We start from the raw sequence: 17,075 nt of genomic DNA, 5'->3' as shown, positions 1-17,075 counted from the left end.
CTAACGTTCACGTCGTCGAAGGGACGTCAAACTCTAATCCGTCTTTCTTCCATTTTTAGTCGTTAATGAATGCCACATTCATGATATCTGATAACACTTATGGTTGAATTTATACTCTTTTTTTCATACATAAACAACTGATTCTATTGTGAAGGTTTTTTGCTTTGCATTCTTTTTAGGCTCTTTGGCACGCTTATTGAATTGGTTAATATCGCTGTATTGCTTCATGTACGAGATCTGCTGTATTACACAGTTTCCCCATGATTGCAATGGGTTCCGCATGGTAGAATGTTGCCTCCTTTCTACTTATTTCAGCAGCTAGTTCGTAGTCATAAACTTGTTGCCGGTCTTCCCAGTACTCCATTCAGTTCCTGAACAACTGCTAAGAGCTGCCGTCTTCCGAACCGAGGCCATGAGGAATTATTCAGCCAGTAGGTAGCCGGTTCCATCCCTTTAGGTATAAGATATATTTAACAGCAGAGTTTGAGTGATGACTGCAGACTGTTAACGAAGGTACGAACATATGGAATAAGTTCCCAGATATGCGACTGGCTCGACGGCTTCTTAAGTAATCGAATCCAGTGCGTTGTCCTGAACGGCGAGTATTTATCAGAGTGTGCCCCAGGGAAGTGGAAGGGATAGGACCGCTATTATTTTAAAAAACTAAAAACTCCGTCCGAACAGGCCTTGGAAGGCCCAACGGTACCGACCACCCGCCGTGTCACCTTCTCAACCCAGGAGCGTCACTGGATGCGGATACGGAGGGGCATGTAGTCAGCACACCAGTCTCCCGGCCGTTGTCAGTTTTCGTGACCGGAGTCGCTGCTTCTCAGTCAAGTAGCTTCACAGTTTGCCTCACAAGGGCTGAGTGCACCCCGCCTGCCAACAGAGGTCGGCAGACCGGACGGTCACCCATCCAAGTGCAAGCCCAGCCCGACAGCGCTTAACTTCGGTAATCTGACGGGAACCGGTGTTACCATTGCGGCAAGGCCGTTGGCCACTATTATTTTACATTTACATAAATAATCTGGCCGACAGGGTTGGCAACCATTTACGGTTGGGTGCTGACGATACCGTGCTATACGGGAAGGTGTCGAAGTTGAGTAACTGTAGGGGGATACAATATGACTTAGACGACACTTGTAGTTGGTGGGACGGATAGCAGCTGGCCCTAAACGTAGCAAAATGTAAGTTAATGTGGTTGACTAGGACAAACGAACCCGCAATGTTCGGGTACAGCATTAGCAGTGAGTTGCTTGGCAGACCGACGTCGTCTAAATATCAAAGCGCATTGACTGCAAAGCGATACAAAATGGAACGTGCATGGGAGCATTGTGATAGGAAAGGCGAATGGTCGACTTCGGTATACAGGGAGAATTTTGAGAAAGTCTGGTTAAACTGTAAAGCATGCTGCATGTACAACGCTGATGCGATCTACTCTTGTTTACTGCTCGAGTGTTTGGATTCCGTACCAGGTCGAATTGAAGGAAGTCATCGAGGCAGTTCAAAAGCGGGCTGCTAATTCGAACAACACGGTAGTGTTACGGGGGTGCTTTGGGTACTCAAATGGAAATCCCTGGATAGAGTACGACGTTGTTTTCGAGGAACACAACTGAGAAAATGTAAGAGAACAGGCATTTGAGGCTCAATGGAGAACGACTCTACGGCCGATACATAAGGACGACGAAGATCAGATACCAGAAATTAGAGCTCATACGGGACATACAGACAGTCGTATTTCGCTCGCTCTATTTGCGAGTGGAAAGGAAAGGAATCATTAGTAATGGTTGAGGGTATCCTCCGCCGCGCACCCTACGGTGGTTCAAATGGCTCTGAGCACTACGGGACTTAACATCTGAGGTCATCAGTCCCCTAGAGCTTAGGACTACTTAAACCTAACTAACCTAAAGACATCACACATATCCATGCCCGAGGCAGGATTCGAACCTGCGACCGTAGCGGCTGCGCGGTTCCAGACTGAAGCGCCTAGAACCGCTCGGCCACACCGGCCGGCTCCCTACGGTGGCTTATGGAGTATGTGTACAGATGCAGATGAGAGGAAAGAGCCGAGCAGCAGCAGTGTGTTGATATGCCCCGCGGTAAACCTAGAAACCTCTCCGATACGCATCATGGAACGGTTCACGAGGCACTATTGACGCAGATCCGTTCGCCGAAGGGGACACTCGAGGTCGGTGGCCGACTTGGCGCTACTCCAGAGGACGCAGGCGACGGCTCTCCGCTGCCGCTACGTTCCACCCTCTCCCATCTCTCGTCGATTCCTTCAATCCACATAAAAATGTACGCACAGTTGGATATTTTACTGCTGAAATAAGGCGTGGGATTTGAAACTGTTCTCTGATACGTAACAGACCAGTGTAGGAAGTATGCTAATCCATACCATAACTCTTAGTTCTTTAGGGGCAAGTGATCGTCCAGATCCTGATTAACAAGATAATTATAATGCCAGTACCAGTAATTCTGCTTCTACATCTACATCCGTACTCCGAAAGCCACTTGACGGTGTGTGGCGGAGGGTACTTTGAGCACCTTTATCGGTTGTCCCTTCTATTCCAGTCTCGTATTGTTCGTGCAAAGAAAGATTGTCGGTATGCCTCTGTGTGGGCTCTAATCTCTCTGATTTTATCCTCATGGTCTCTTCGCGAGATATACGTAGGGGGGAGCAATATACTGCTTGACTCCTCGCTGAAGGTATGTTCTCGAAACTTCAACAAAAGACCGTACCGAGCTACTGAGCGTCTCTCCTGCAGAGTCTTTCACTGGAGTTTATCTTTCATCTCCGTAACGCTTTCGCGATTACTAAAAGATCCTGTAACGAAGCCCGCTGCTCTCCGTTGGATCTTCTCTCTCTCTTCTATCAACCCTATCTGGTACGGATCCCACACTGCTGAGCAATATTCAAGCAATGGGCGAACAAGTGTACTGTAACCTACTTTCTTTGTTTTCGGATTGAATTTCCTTAAAATTCTTCCAATGAATCTCAGTCTGGCATCTGCTTTACCGACGATAAACTTTATATGATCATTCCATTGTAAATCACTCCTAATGCCTACTCCCAGATAATTTATGGAATTAACTGCTTCCAGTTGCTGACCTGCTATATTGTAGTTAAATGATAAAGGACCTTTCTTTCTATGTATTCGCAGCACATTACACTTGTCTACATTGAGATTCAATTGCCATTTACAGTCTGGAACCGCGCGACCGCTACGGTCGCAGGTTCGAATCCTGCCTCGGGCATGGATGTTTGTGATGTCCTTAGGTTAGTTAAGTTTAAGTAGTTCTAAGTTCTAGGGGACTTATGACCACAGCAGTTGAGTCCCATAGTGCTCAGAGCCATTTGAACCAATTGCCATTCCCTGCACCATGCGTCAATTCGTTGCAGATCCTCCTGCATTTCAGTACAATTTTCCATTGTTGCAACCTCTCGATATACCACAGCATCATCCGCAAAAAGCCTCAGTGAACTTCCGATGTTATCCACTAGGTCATTTATGTATATTGTGAATAGCAACGGACCTACGACACTCCCCTGCGGCACACCCGAAATCACTCTTACTTTGGAAGACTTCTCTCCATTGAGAATGACATGCTGCGTTCTGTTATCTAGGAACTCTACAATCCGATCACACAATTGGTCTGATAGTCCATATGCTCTTACTTTGTTCATTAAACGACTGTGGGGAACTGTATCGAACGCCGTGCGGAAGTCAAGAAACACGGCATCTACCTGGGAACCCGTGTCTATGGCCCTCTGAGTCTCGTGCACGAATAGCGTGAGTTAGGTTTCACACGATCGTCTTTTTCGAAACCCATGCTGATTCCTACAGAGTAGATTTCTAGTCTCCAGAAAAGTCATTATACTCGAACGTAATACGTGTTCCAAAATTCTACAACTGATCGACGTTAGAGATATAGGTCTATAGTTCTGCACATTTGTTCGACGTCCATTCTTGAAAACGGGGATGACGTGCTTTGTGGATGATACAAAATGGAAACGGTTATGAAACGTGAACACATAAAAGCTATAGAATCTGGTCAATTGATAGAAACTTCTGAAATTATCGCATTCTGTTTTAATTACCATACAACGAAATCTTGTAGTGTTACTCAATTTCGTCTGTTAGCCAAAACACGTGAAACAAAGTTTTGAAATAAGATGCGAATTACTATTATCCACTTGTATAACAAACGTATCTAAAGAAAGTCACTAATATTCAAAGTAATTAAGACAATTTGTGGAATTATGCAACCCAAAACACGAAAGTAGATCATCAAAAGACTTTACTGTGTAAAAGAGAGAACTACTGTTAATGGCAGTAAAAAGCTCTATTCAAAAATACATCGAAAACGTGGTAGAAAAGTTGTGCTTCATTTCGTCGTCATGTAAATAAGGAAACTATGAGGGCTATTCGGAAAGTAAGGTCAGATCGGTCGAGAAATGGAAACCACAGCGGAAATCCGATAAAGCTTTGCACAGATGTGTTGGGCAGTGTCTCTAGCACGCCCGTCGATCGCGTCAGGTTGCTCTTTTCAGTTCTGAACGCACAGTGAGCACGCGAAGATGCCTAGAACAATAGTGTCTCCCATCAAGTACGAATGCCTGATGAGAAATATCGCCTGAAGCTATGCAGCCCACATAACATAACTGTCATGCGTTTCCTTCTTGAAGACAATTCTCGCCCGCATTTTGCAGGGGCAATGAAGATGCTCCTGCAGTGTTTTCGATGTACGTGTTCGATCAACCACAATACGGCCCGCAAAGGGTTCACTCTGCGTTTTATCTATAAAGACAACATTTCGGCACAGACAACGAGCTGTAGACCAGCGTAGAGAATTGGTGGAAAGCACAAGTGGCTGCCTTCTGTGACGAGGGCATTGGAAAGTTTGTAAAACGCTACAAGAGAGGTTCAAATGGTTCAAATGGCTCTGAGCACTATGGGACTTAACATCTGTGGTCATCAGTCCCCTAGAACTTAGAACTATTTAAACCCAACTAACCTAAGGACATCACACACATCCATGCCCGAGGCAGGATTCGAACCTGCGACCGTAGCAGTCGCGCGGTTCCGGACTGAGCGCCTAGAACCGCTAGACCACCGCGGCCGGCCAAGAGAGAGAGGTCTAAATCCGATCGGCGACTGTGTAGATAACTAGCTGGAAGCTGCAGCTAACTGTTGCAAATAAAACATTTTTCGTTTTCATAGTGTTTTCCATTTCGCGACCAATCGGACCTTACTTTCCGAATAGCCCTCGTATAAAATTCATTGTCTGTTCACCATATCTGATGTTAACTTCTATGGTATCATTGTTTTTAACTGAACTGTATGCCTGAAACTGATAAGAGAATCTGAACAGTTTTGTATGTATGTCAAATTAACTTGATGTCATAATTTTAATTGTCGTATCTAAAAAAAAACGGTTGTCAACAATAGGGAAATTGTTCAAAAGCCTATATCAGAGCGGGAGTTGGCTCTCTACAGAGATCTGTTTATCAGAGGTTTTGTGACGGGCCACCTACGACACTTACAGCAATAAAAATGCAATGAAAAGTATAAAGGCGTATCTGTTACTTAATCCACGTAGCACGCTGAATGGACTTTACGTCTGAGTCCTGTTTTTGGGAAGAACTGCTGGACAACGAGCAGAAGTACCTGAGTTATACCACCCATATGAAATTTTCACATTTCGTCGAGTTTAAAATTGCAGCATGTTAATATAATTTTGAGAAGATCGGAAATACATTTAGTAGAGAGCAGTGCACAAGTACATGTCGTACGTTTCTCAGAAAAAAAAGTATCTTTTTATATACAAAAATTGCTATACGTTTATCGTTCATCGATTTCTTAATTTGTATGAGCCAATACGCAGGTTGTTTCACAACTACTGCCACAGGCTTCTAGCGGTTGTAGAGGGGACTTCGTTGATTTGGAAATTTGTGGTAAGTTCCTGTGGGACCAAACTGCTCATGTCATCGGTCCCTAGGCTTGCACACTACTTAATTTAACTTTAATTTACGCTAATTTACAACACAGACACCCATGCTCGACGAGGACTCGAACCTCCGACGGCGAGAGCCGCGCAAACCGTGGCAAGGTGCCTAGGACCACGCGGCATTTAGTAGATGTTTTGATGAGGAAGCCAAGTTCGGAAATGCTCCGTTTGGATATAAAATAAGTTTGAAGATCAGATCAGTTTCAAATCTCCCACTTCACGGTACACATACAATCAGAGAAGAGGGTACCATAGTCAATTCTGGTTGTAATCGTGCCACCGCAAGCCAGTTTCCACGGACTAGAACAACTGCGAGAAACTGGTACGTTCGCAACAAGAGGCGTTGACTGTGCTGCTGCACGGACGCGATGCACTGTCGGCTTTGAAGAGGACTTCCTTCGTCACGCAGACGGAAACCTGACAGCGAGAACTGTCTCGGAACTGCCCATGCCAGGGGCTCTTGTACAGCTCGCGGGTCAGAACCTCACTGTCTCTGCTGTGTCGTTACCGTGAAGCGAGAAATTTGACAGTGATGCTAACTTATTTTACATTCATTCAAACGTTACATTTCCGAAAATGAGTTCCTTATCAGACGTTTATCTACTAAATTCCCTCTACAGCCTCTAGAAGCCTATCATAGGAATTGTGAAATACCTTGTATTACGAAGTTTTACAGACAGCAGAGAACTCGACGCTCACAGTTTAATCACCAATAGACAAGTGTAGAAAAGCAACACAGTAAAATACGCTCGACACGTGGAGTTCATCAAATAGTGGCTCTTCTTCCACATAAAATCTTTGTCCGCCCCATTCTCGAAAGAGGATCTCAAAGCATGGGTCATGTCAATAAGCCAAGCAAAAAGAATTCTATCTATTGGCCGGAGAATGCTGCATACTGCTGGAAATCTACGTCACTACTCTCCCACAAATTCTCGACACGAAACCCCCGACGCCAAAAACGTACTGGAAAGAATCAAAGAACAATGTGCCAGATTCGGGCTTGACAGTTACTTCATGACGGATTCAAAGCATCGCTTCAACAACGTGGTCTTACAAATAAAATTCAACTACTCTTTCCCTCCCGACATCATTCTAGAAGCCATATCAGACTGACTTCACCAGATGCCTCAAAATAATAAGGAAGTAAACGAGATCGTCTATTGACGATCCCACAGCGTCTTGGGATGATTTAGCGGCCGGCCGAAGTGGCCGAGCGGTTCTAGGTGCTACAGTCTGGAACCGCGCTACCGCTACGGTCGCAGGTTCGAATCCTGCCTCGGTCATGGATGTCTGTGATGTCCTTAGGTTACTTAGGTTTAAGTAGTTCTAAGTTCTAGGAGACCGATGACCTCAGATTTCAAGTCCCATAGTGCTCAGAGCCATTTGAACCAATTTCTGATGATTTAGCAGCTTGATACAGCATAATGACCGATTAAGCAATCGTATTTCAGACAGTCTCTACAGAATGTGACGGAAATATAACATGAACTAAATTTCCAGTATCACAATGACAACAAGAAGAAACAAAACTAATCCCAGCTGCGGTTTCTTCGACCAGGAGGCTTTTCACTCAGTCATAAACGAAGAAGATAAAAATAAGAAATCTTCCTCCCACCCATCTGCGAGAAAATTCAGCGAAATTAAACAGCACACAAAACCTCCTAAATAAATTATGCCACCACAGAAAAAAAAACTACGGTCCAAATACTGACTGAAAAGGGCTATGCCCTTCTGCAGCCCGCCATTTCCCTCAGGGATGGAACAAAAATTCAAACACGTCGAGCAAGTCATCGACTTCAGCATGTATACATATAAACAAATACATTTTCACATACACTCGACTCTCATAATTGTACAGTATTTCATATAATTACTGACCGAATATAAAAATTTGCAACGCTGTTGTAATTTACTGATTAAGTGGTATAATCATACACTACCGGTCAAAAGTTTCCCGCCGGCCGGTGTGGCCGAGCGGTTCTAGGCGCTTCAGTCTGGAACCGCGCGACCGCTACGGTCGCAGGTTCGAATCCTGCTTCGGGCATGGATGTGTATGCTGTCCTTAGTTAGGTTTAAGTAGTTCTAAGTTCTAGGGGACTCATGGCCTCAGATATTAAGTCCCATATTGCTCAGAGCCATTTGAACCATTTGAAAAGTTTTCGATCACCTATTACAACCATCGATTCCTGGATAATATTATATAATATCCCCGTTCTGATAATAAAACAAGTATAAACATGTAATGACTAAGCGTCTGTATTGCGTATTTGAGTGGTTGTTAGCATAGAGGGACGCTGATGAATATCAACACTGACATGTCTTTACCTAAGACTGTTCTATTTATATAGGCCTCCGTAGTATTTTACTGTACATTGTGTGCATCTAGCAGTGTATTTGTATACCCGATCAGTTTCGTATTATGTCACTTCACAATGGCACAGAACCAGGAGACTGGAATTGAAAGCCGGCCGAAGTGGCCGTGCGGTTAAAGGCGCTGCAGTCTGGAACCGCAAGACCGCTACGGTCGCAGGTTCGAATCCTGCCTCGGGCATGGATGTTTGTGATGTCCTTAGGTTAGTTAGGTTTAACTAGTTCTAAGTTCTAGGGGACTAATGACCTCAGCAGTTGAGTCCCATAGTGCTCAGAGCCATTTTTTTGGAATTGAAAAACATGCTGTAATTGTAGCTCTGCATTAGAAAGGCTATTCTAGTAAAACAATAAGACAAGAGCTGCCTTAGCCCAATCTACAGTTGTGTATACATTGCAACGGTTAGAACAAACTGGTGCTAATGTGTTTCGCGATCTTGGAGGTCCCGAGTAAACACTTTGTATACAAAGTAAACGTCAGAGTAAATAATATGCGAGCAGCCTCCAATCTCTGTCCCAAAGTGCAACGCCATTTTTGTGAACAAGGTTTTGAGGGGTGTACAGCGGTCAAAAAACTTTTATTACGCATACAAAATAAGGTGAAAAGATTGCAATGTGCACAGCAACATAAAAACTGGAGCGTGCAGCAAAGGCCCAAAGTACTATTCACAACTTAATCTAAGCAATAATCGAATATTTGTGCGTCGACTTCGTGGAGTGTCAGTCATGATGTGGGGATCCTTTGCGACTGATAAAAGTCGATGATATAGCGGGAATTATTGAGCATTAAAGAAGGAAGGACATCACAGGATACCGATCAACAATGCAACTGCATCTGGCAAGAGACATGTTGGTCGAGTGTTTGATTTGCAGCAGGACAATGATCCCAAACATGCTTCTGAATTGTGCAGAGGGTATGTCAGTAAAAAAGAGAAATATGGGGAACTGAAGAATATGATCTGGTCAAGTCAGGCACCTGACATAAATCTTATTGTACTCTTACACGGTAACATTGACAGGGTGGTCAGAAAACTGAGGCTGCCTAATGTTGAAGATCTAGACAACAATTTGCAGAAGTGTTCGAATGCAATATCTGGAAAAAACTATAAAATCTTAACTCCAAAATGTCAAAGAGTTTGTACAGCTGTTCTGAGGGCAAAAGATGGATACTTTGAAGAGGCTAAAATTTACGCCATATTACATTGTATTAAGTGACAGAGAAAAAATTGTATTTTCTAGGTTTATTTAGTTCGAACGATGTGTTTGTTCATTGAAATGAAGTACATAGTTTTTATCAAGGGTGTAGATCAAAGGTATCACAGAAGTAGCCAAGTACAGCAGTTAGAAGCTGTGTACTGGTTTTGAGGCAGTGTTAATCCACGACGCACAAATTACACAGTCTGTAAGTTTTTTTTATTTCTGGAGGCCACTTTCGCAGCACCTGTATATAAATTGCAGTAGATTGTATGAGGAACGCCTTTTGCATGCTGCACAGTTACTTTTTGTTTTACTTTATGCACCCAGACGCTTTTCGCCTTTCTTTACAAGGCGTCTTCAAAGGGTGTCAGACCAGCGTCTAATTTATTATTTGTAGGCCAAGCAGCTTTCTCCCATGTGGGAAACTGGTTGAAAGCTTGCAATTTTTCTCGTGGTCATTCTGTTTTCGAAACACCTTTTCTACACTTTTTCTCGTTTACAACCCCAGAAAATAAAAAAAAACAATAATCTTTATCATGTTGAGCCGACAGATGACTATGACAGCGTTTAATGAAAACCACCTCAGCTATTCTTTTACACATTTACTGCGTTACTGGAGGCCTTCCTTTCTTTGAACATCTTCAGGTTACCGAATTGTGCTGAAGTTAAGACGCAGATAATCTGGTTTTCGTATGTAATGTTAAAGGCAACATCCAAGAACTCTGATCTGCCGATCTGCCGACCGCTTGGCGGAAGTATGGCGAGCCGGTACGGCATATTGCGTACAGTAAACTGCAAAAACTTCAGCACAACTCGGCAACTTGAAGATGTTCAAAGAAACGAAACCAGTCGTCACACAATACATATGTAAAAAAATACAGCCGAGGTAGTTTTCGTTAATCATTAACATAAGGAAAACAGATTATTGTTTGCTAAATCTTCGTTATTCTTGTGGTCAAACTTCTGCAACAAGCACGACGTTTTAATTTCTTTATTACCAACTCGATTCGCTGTCCATTTTGCAGACAGTATCCATATACACCACTGAAGATACCTAATTACAGCAGAGTACGACACATAGTTTAGGAAAAAATAGCTTTTCAGAAAAATGTAAACAGTTGTCAGTATCGATTATAGAAATGTTTACAGGATAAAAAAAAAAGCCGGGCAGGTGCTAGTAGGATTGGCGCTCTGAGCGTTCCGTACAAACTTCGATGTGTATATAGACAGTTCATCTATTGGTTCTCATGAGTCAGTTTGCGTGGCCCATTTGCGATATCCAAAAGCTCTTCACAGATTGCGAGGCGAAGGTCTTTCTGGTCTTGACTAATGAGCAGTGGGACGGCAAAAGTTACGGCACATTCTCCTGCAGTCTATCGGTCTTCGATTGCCACGCACAATTCCGTCGTCGGTAGACGTCTAAGGGTGTCCTGAACAAGAGTTATCTTCAACTTCCGTCTCGTCATTTTTAAACCGTGTGAACCATCTGTAACACCGAGTACAGCTTAAGCACTCATCACTGCAGGCTTCCTTGGTGTATCTGAAAAGGTTTCTTGTTTCACGCAAAATTTAATGCAGACGCCTTGTCCCTCTAACTCTGCCATCTAGAAAATCGCAAACTGTTCGACACAACGTTCTACTCAATACAGCACTGAACAGTAACTAACAGAGCCGGCCGAAGTGGCCGCGCGGTTCTGGGCGCTGCAGTTTGGAACCGCGAGACCGCTACGGTCGCGGGTTCGAATCCTGCCTCGGGCATGGATGTGTGTGATGTCGTTAGGTTAGTTAGGTTTAAGTAGTTCTAAGTTCTAGGGGACTGATGACCTCAGGAGTTGAGTCCCATAGTGCTCAGAGCCATTTTTTGAGTAACTAACAGATCTTAAACAATGAAACTTCCGGCAATTACACACTAAACAAAGGTATGTGCAGGAATGCCAACCGCTTTTCACTTCAACAGACCATTGGCGCGAAATTATGAATGTTCCAGAATTTTTTGAACAGATCTCGTATAATGTCAAATACGCGGAAGAGCCAAAGAAACTGGTACACCTATCTAATATCGTGTAGGACTCCCGCGACCACGCAGACATGGAATGGACTCGACTAATGTCTGAAGAAGTGTTGAAAGGAATTGATACCATGAATCCTGCATGGCTGTCTATAAAACCGTAAGAGTACCGGGGGGGGGGGGGGGGGGGGAGGTTTCTTCTGCTGAAAAGCACGTTGCAAGGCATCCCAAACGTGCTCAACAATGTTCTTGTCTTGGGGGTTTGGTGGCCAGCGGAAGTGTTTAAACTCACAAGAGTGTTCCTGGAGCCACCCTGTAACAATTCTGGAAGTGTGGGGTGTTGCATTGTCCTGCTGTAATTGTGCAAGTCCGTCGGAATGCACAGTTTACATGAATGTATCGAGGTGATCAGATTGGATGCTCACGTACGTGTCGCCTGTCAGAGTCGCATGTAGGCGTGGTCCTATACCACTCCAACTGCACACGTACCACATCATTACACAGTCTCAGCCAGCTTGAAGAGTCCCCTGCTGATATGGAAGGTCCATGGATTCATGAGATCGTCTCCATACCAGTACACTTTCATCCGTTTGATACAATTTGAAACGAAACTCGTCCGACCAGGCAACATGTTTCTAGTCATCAACAGTCCAATATCAGTGTTGACCGGCCAATGCGAGGCGTAAAACTTCGTGTCGTGCAGTCATCAGGGGTACACGAGTGGGCCTTCGGCTCCGAAAGCCCATATCGATGATGTTTCGTTGAATGGTTCGCACGCTGACACTTGTTGGTGGCCCAGCATTGAAATCTGCACCAATTTGCGGAAGTGCTGCACTTCTGTCACGTTCAACGACTCTATTCAGTCGTTGTTGGTCCCGTTCTTGCAGGATTTTTTTCTGGCGGCAGCGATGCCGGAGATTTGTTTTACTGGATTCCTAATATTCACGGTACACTCGTGAAATGGTCGGACGGGAAAATTCCCACTTCATCGCTGCCTCGGGGATGCTGTGTCCCATCGCTGTGACACCACGTTCAAAGTCACTTAAATCTTGATAACCTGCCATTTTAGTAGCAGTAACCTGTCTATATACTGCGCCAGACTATTGTTATCCTATATAGGAGTTGCCGACTGCAGGGCCGTATTCTGCGTGTTTACATATCTCTGTATTTGAATATGCCTATTCGAGTTTCTTTGGCGCTTCAGTATATTTAAGACGTTATCGCACTTGTAAAGTAATCACACATTTTAAGCTGTTTATGTATGCGAGTTCGACTCTTTAAAGAATTTTGGTGGGGTAGGGGGGTTCCTAGCGGCCACATAAATGATATCTGGAAAAGGGAAGGGGGTACATCATCACGCAAGGTCTGAGATCTTCCATCGCCTGCTGCTTGCTGCTGGTATTAGGGGACTGCAAGGGCCAGGAGAACAGAGAACGCGGGTGGAATTTCGCGCCGCGCAGCTCTACGTGTCGCAACCGCCGGTCGTTTCGTCAGGAGCGGTTTCCTTCCGCGGGTCTGCGCATAATTCTCTCCGCCGGTGATAAAGAGGAAAGTAGAATGCCGGCCGCGATAAGGCGACAAAGCCACGGCGCCGCTGCTCGCGACCGCTCTCACGCTCACGGCTTGCAACGACTTATTCCATGTGCGCATATAGGACCACAGCCGCCATTTGCTATTATAATTACAGGAAGCCTGGACAGAGTACTTAACTTCTAAACCTTACTGGGAACTTTTCATGTACGCAAAGGGGGCACACTGTGTTGCTGCAAATCCCATTCCTTTCTGTCCCAAACTAAGGATGAGTGATGGACATTGTACATCATTTCTCGTTCTACTATATTATTTATGAAGGTTACTTTTGTTTCCTAGCTATGATTCGTTGCTGACAACGACCATCGAAAGAGTGCAGATCTACTGTCTGTTGCAGTACACCCAACTGTTTAAAGAGCTGCCTACAATAGATTCTGTAGTGAAAAGCAATTACACGCTTATGTGCACAAACACCTTTTCTCCCAATGATAATTTGAATATGTTCGCATGCCAAAATTTTTGGGAAATTTTTTAAAGGTGCTGAGGGAGGTACAATAAGGCAGGAGCGTTGTTGCCTTTTGTTGTTATGTGATAGGAACATTTCCCCGCTGATCTCCTCCTTTGCACTACTTCATATAAAAAGAATTTTATGTAAAATTTTGATAGTTTACTTATGCGAAATAGAAGTAACACAAAACTCTATAATTTTACATCTCAGACTGGATTTTGTTTGCACAAAAATTATGCATGTGCTTTCAGCACAACAACAACGACATGTGGTTCCCAGAACCTTCCTGCTGATAACAGACACTTAACAGCTTATTTCTCCGTGCTATATCACTTTATAAACTACGCTTCCGCTCCACACTGGATTTTACATTAGTGTTTTACGTGTACAAGTAGGGCAACTTTGAACCTCTGTATCCTGGAAACGAATAATGATATAAAAAAACTTTCAAGGTTGTTCGAGATCTGGATCTTGGGAATATATCGTCAAGATGTAAGCCACTGGCTGTGCATAACCGTCTTTGATATCTGCGGCTCGGTTTTGGTAACAAAAACCATGTTTTTCGGGTGTTCTCAGGAACCGCCCATGAACTAAATGGTGCCTCCATAATCCATTACGATGCACCGTAAATCACATCTAATACAAAAAGAACCATCTGATTTGGTCCATTTGCCTAAGCTGAAGGAAGTGTGTGAACTTTGACCATCAACTGCAGGATAGTTAAAGGAAGATGATATTTCTGTCGGATACACAAACGGTCCCTACCCCAAGGACTATCCATAGCGCTTGACCCGACCTTTCTATCACCAATAGAATCTGAGGAATGAGGCCCGGGAAAATCTCGATTTTATGCGCACCGTTCTGGAGCATATTAGGTAGCTTGTGATGCCTACGCTTACTGATAGAATGTGATAATCACAATCATCTAAGAACAATTACATGGTGCAACATTCTAAACATTAAGAATTATTTTTCTCTTAATGTGAGTCTTAGGTAAATTGCCAAATTTATTTGCACTTTTATTCGTTTTTGTTGAGGGAAATTTTAAAAATCGAGTAGCTTTTCTTATATTTTATTCCCACTGCTTTTTTGCTTCTATCCGCGCTTTCTAGAGGTCCTTTCCAACTTGTTGGATCGTTGCATATTCTTTAATTTTCCTAAGAATGTCATAATCTTATACGTAAGGCTGAGTAAGACAAATTGCTGGGAGTCTTTGAATACTCATAAACCTAAACCCTGTATATAGGAAGGACAGATATTTTATTGGAGACTGAGGTCAGTGTATTGAACAACATTATACCAGTATTTACTTCATTTGCAGCATAATAATTATAGCTATTAGGAGCAGAATTTTTAGGTTGAATATGTGGCAAGAGCAAGCCACTAATGCTTTTTTCCCCTGGGCAGTAAATCAGACTCGTGGAAACAAAACGGTTATCTATACTGACGGGCTAGTCCACGTAGAAGTGCAATTACGAGCGTGCAGAAATCATCAGATAGTAGATTATGTCATGTCACTTGTTTGCATAAAGACTGTCAGACGCAGGGAAAAAACTACTAACACGCTAAAGGGGGTACATACTAAGGTAGTAACCATCACAAGATCTGCGCTTATGCCCCTAACACCCTGTATAAAAATTAGATTTTATATTTACAAAATTGTGTCCTTTATTGTTCTGGCGCAGTCTGATTATAGCTATTTTACCAGTTATTTCGTATAACTGTTTTCTTATCTTCATATAATATGGTTTTATGCAATACACTGCCGGCCGCGGTGGCCGTGCGGTTCTAGGCGTTGCAGTCCGGAACCGCGGGACTGCTGCGGTCGCAGGTTTGAATCCTGCCTCGGGCATGGATGTGTGTCATGTCATTAGGTTAGTTAGGTTTAAGTAGTTCTACGTTCTAGGGGGCTGATGACCTAAGATGTTAAGTCTCATAGGGCTCAGAGCCATTTGAACCATTTTTTGCAATACACTATGTTTTATATTTTATAATGAAGACATATAAATTTCCTGTTTATCTTGAAACGTCTCTGTTACATACCTTTCATACTATTTAACTTGTATTTCGCACTGTCACGCTCAATTATCTGTAAGGTAGTTTTGTACTTCGTGTTTCTCCCCCATTCAGTGGTACACAATTGCATTGACGTATTAATTTTTCCAGGAAGCACGTACATTACCTACATTTTGTGCTCCCAAATTTCCTTTCTCTCTTTATCATCTGTATGAGTGAGTGGGTGAGTGTGCATGTTGAATTTGTCTTATATATGGTTGCAGTACAGCATCGGGTTGTCTGCTATGGCAGCAGCAGTGTAGCCAAAGTAGCTTTCTCAGTCAAGGAAAAGAGATTTGTATCCTTTCGGTAGTCATTCGACAGTAGTTAAGTTGGTGGCGGAAAGGACCCCTCTGGTCTCTTCCGGCTACCTGGGGGAAGTTCGTTGCACGGAGTGTGTGCTCTCGGCACTCGGGATTGGACCTTTGGCGAGTTAAGACGGTACTATTACGAACGACTTTGCACTGGTGAGTTTATTAAAGTGTAACTATTCCAATTGATGTACACGTCCGATCTACCAGTTCAGTTTTAATTTCGGTAGTCGAATTCTTACATTTTTCAGAGCATGTTTTTCTGTGTGTAGTAAGTTTTTCCGGTCCTTGCTTTGTATAAGCAGAACAAGTGGTGTAGGAAGTTCGTCACTCCAGCACAGGTTTAAAATTCGTTTGTCTGACTTCTCTTTTAATTGGAATGTATGTGTGAACTTCGCTCGTTTGCATGCGCTTTATTTTTTCTATTTTTCATTTCAGTTTTAAGACTGTATAGCTTTTTTCATACCACGTGGTGGTAATTTCACCGTGTTTATTTTCAGTAACGTTTTGAATAAGTTTTATTCTTAATTCCGCGTGATTCTTTACTGCTATTTGTGTCTATACGATTTACATTTGTGCTCTGGAAGTTTCAACGAGTCTTAATACTTTTGCTTTGTTCATGAATAGTTACGGCATTTGCGGGTATTTCACGCCAGCCTACCTTAGTTTGATGTGCAAGATGATGCAGATAAAATTCTTTGTCGGATAGTGTTACGCAGTGTTATTATTCACAATAATTCAATCACAGCGATAGCGATGAACCTCTGACCCTCTGACTTACTGTGATGGGCAAAATTGTTTTTATCTCTATTCTTGTGTGTGAATCGTGTATGTTTGTGTGAACTTTTCCCATGCGCGCCGAAGATTTCCTTTTCATTGATAACTACTCTGTGCCACAGCATTCAATACAATAATATATGTGAATTAATAAATTTGTGACAGGGAATGGAAGATAATACTTTAGAATTACTTTGTTTATTTTTAATATGATGTTTTATTTTAATAAACTATGTTAAACAGTGATGACTGTTTCTCAGATAAGCCCGTTCCCTTTTGTAAGATTTTTGTATTACATTCCACATGGCGT

At 43.1% G+C, this 17,075-nt stretch overlaps 1 protein-coding gene across 1 annotated transcript in view; it reads right to left on the bottom strand.

Moving 5' to 3' along the window:
• Positions 1–17,075, bottom strand: part of LOC124803297 (actin cytoskeleton-regulatory complex protein PAN1-like) — a 290,298-nt gene that overhangs the window by 241,875 nt on the left and 31,348 nt on the right. The gene's annotated exons all lie outside the window — the stretch shown is intronic.

This window comes from Schistocerca piceifrons, chromosome 6 (genome assembly GCF_021461385.2).
Source record: "Schistocerca piceifrons isolate TAMUIC-IGC-003096 chromosome 6, iqSchPice1.1, whole genome shotgun sequence".
NCBI lineage: Eukaryota > Metazoa > Arthropoda > Insecta > Orthoptera > Acrididae > Schistocerca > Schistocerca piceifrons.
Note: the sequence above shows the minus strand (reverse complement) of the source record. Positions and strands in the feature narration are given on the sequence as shown.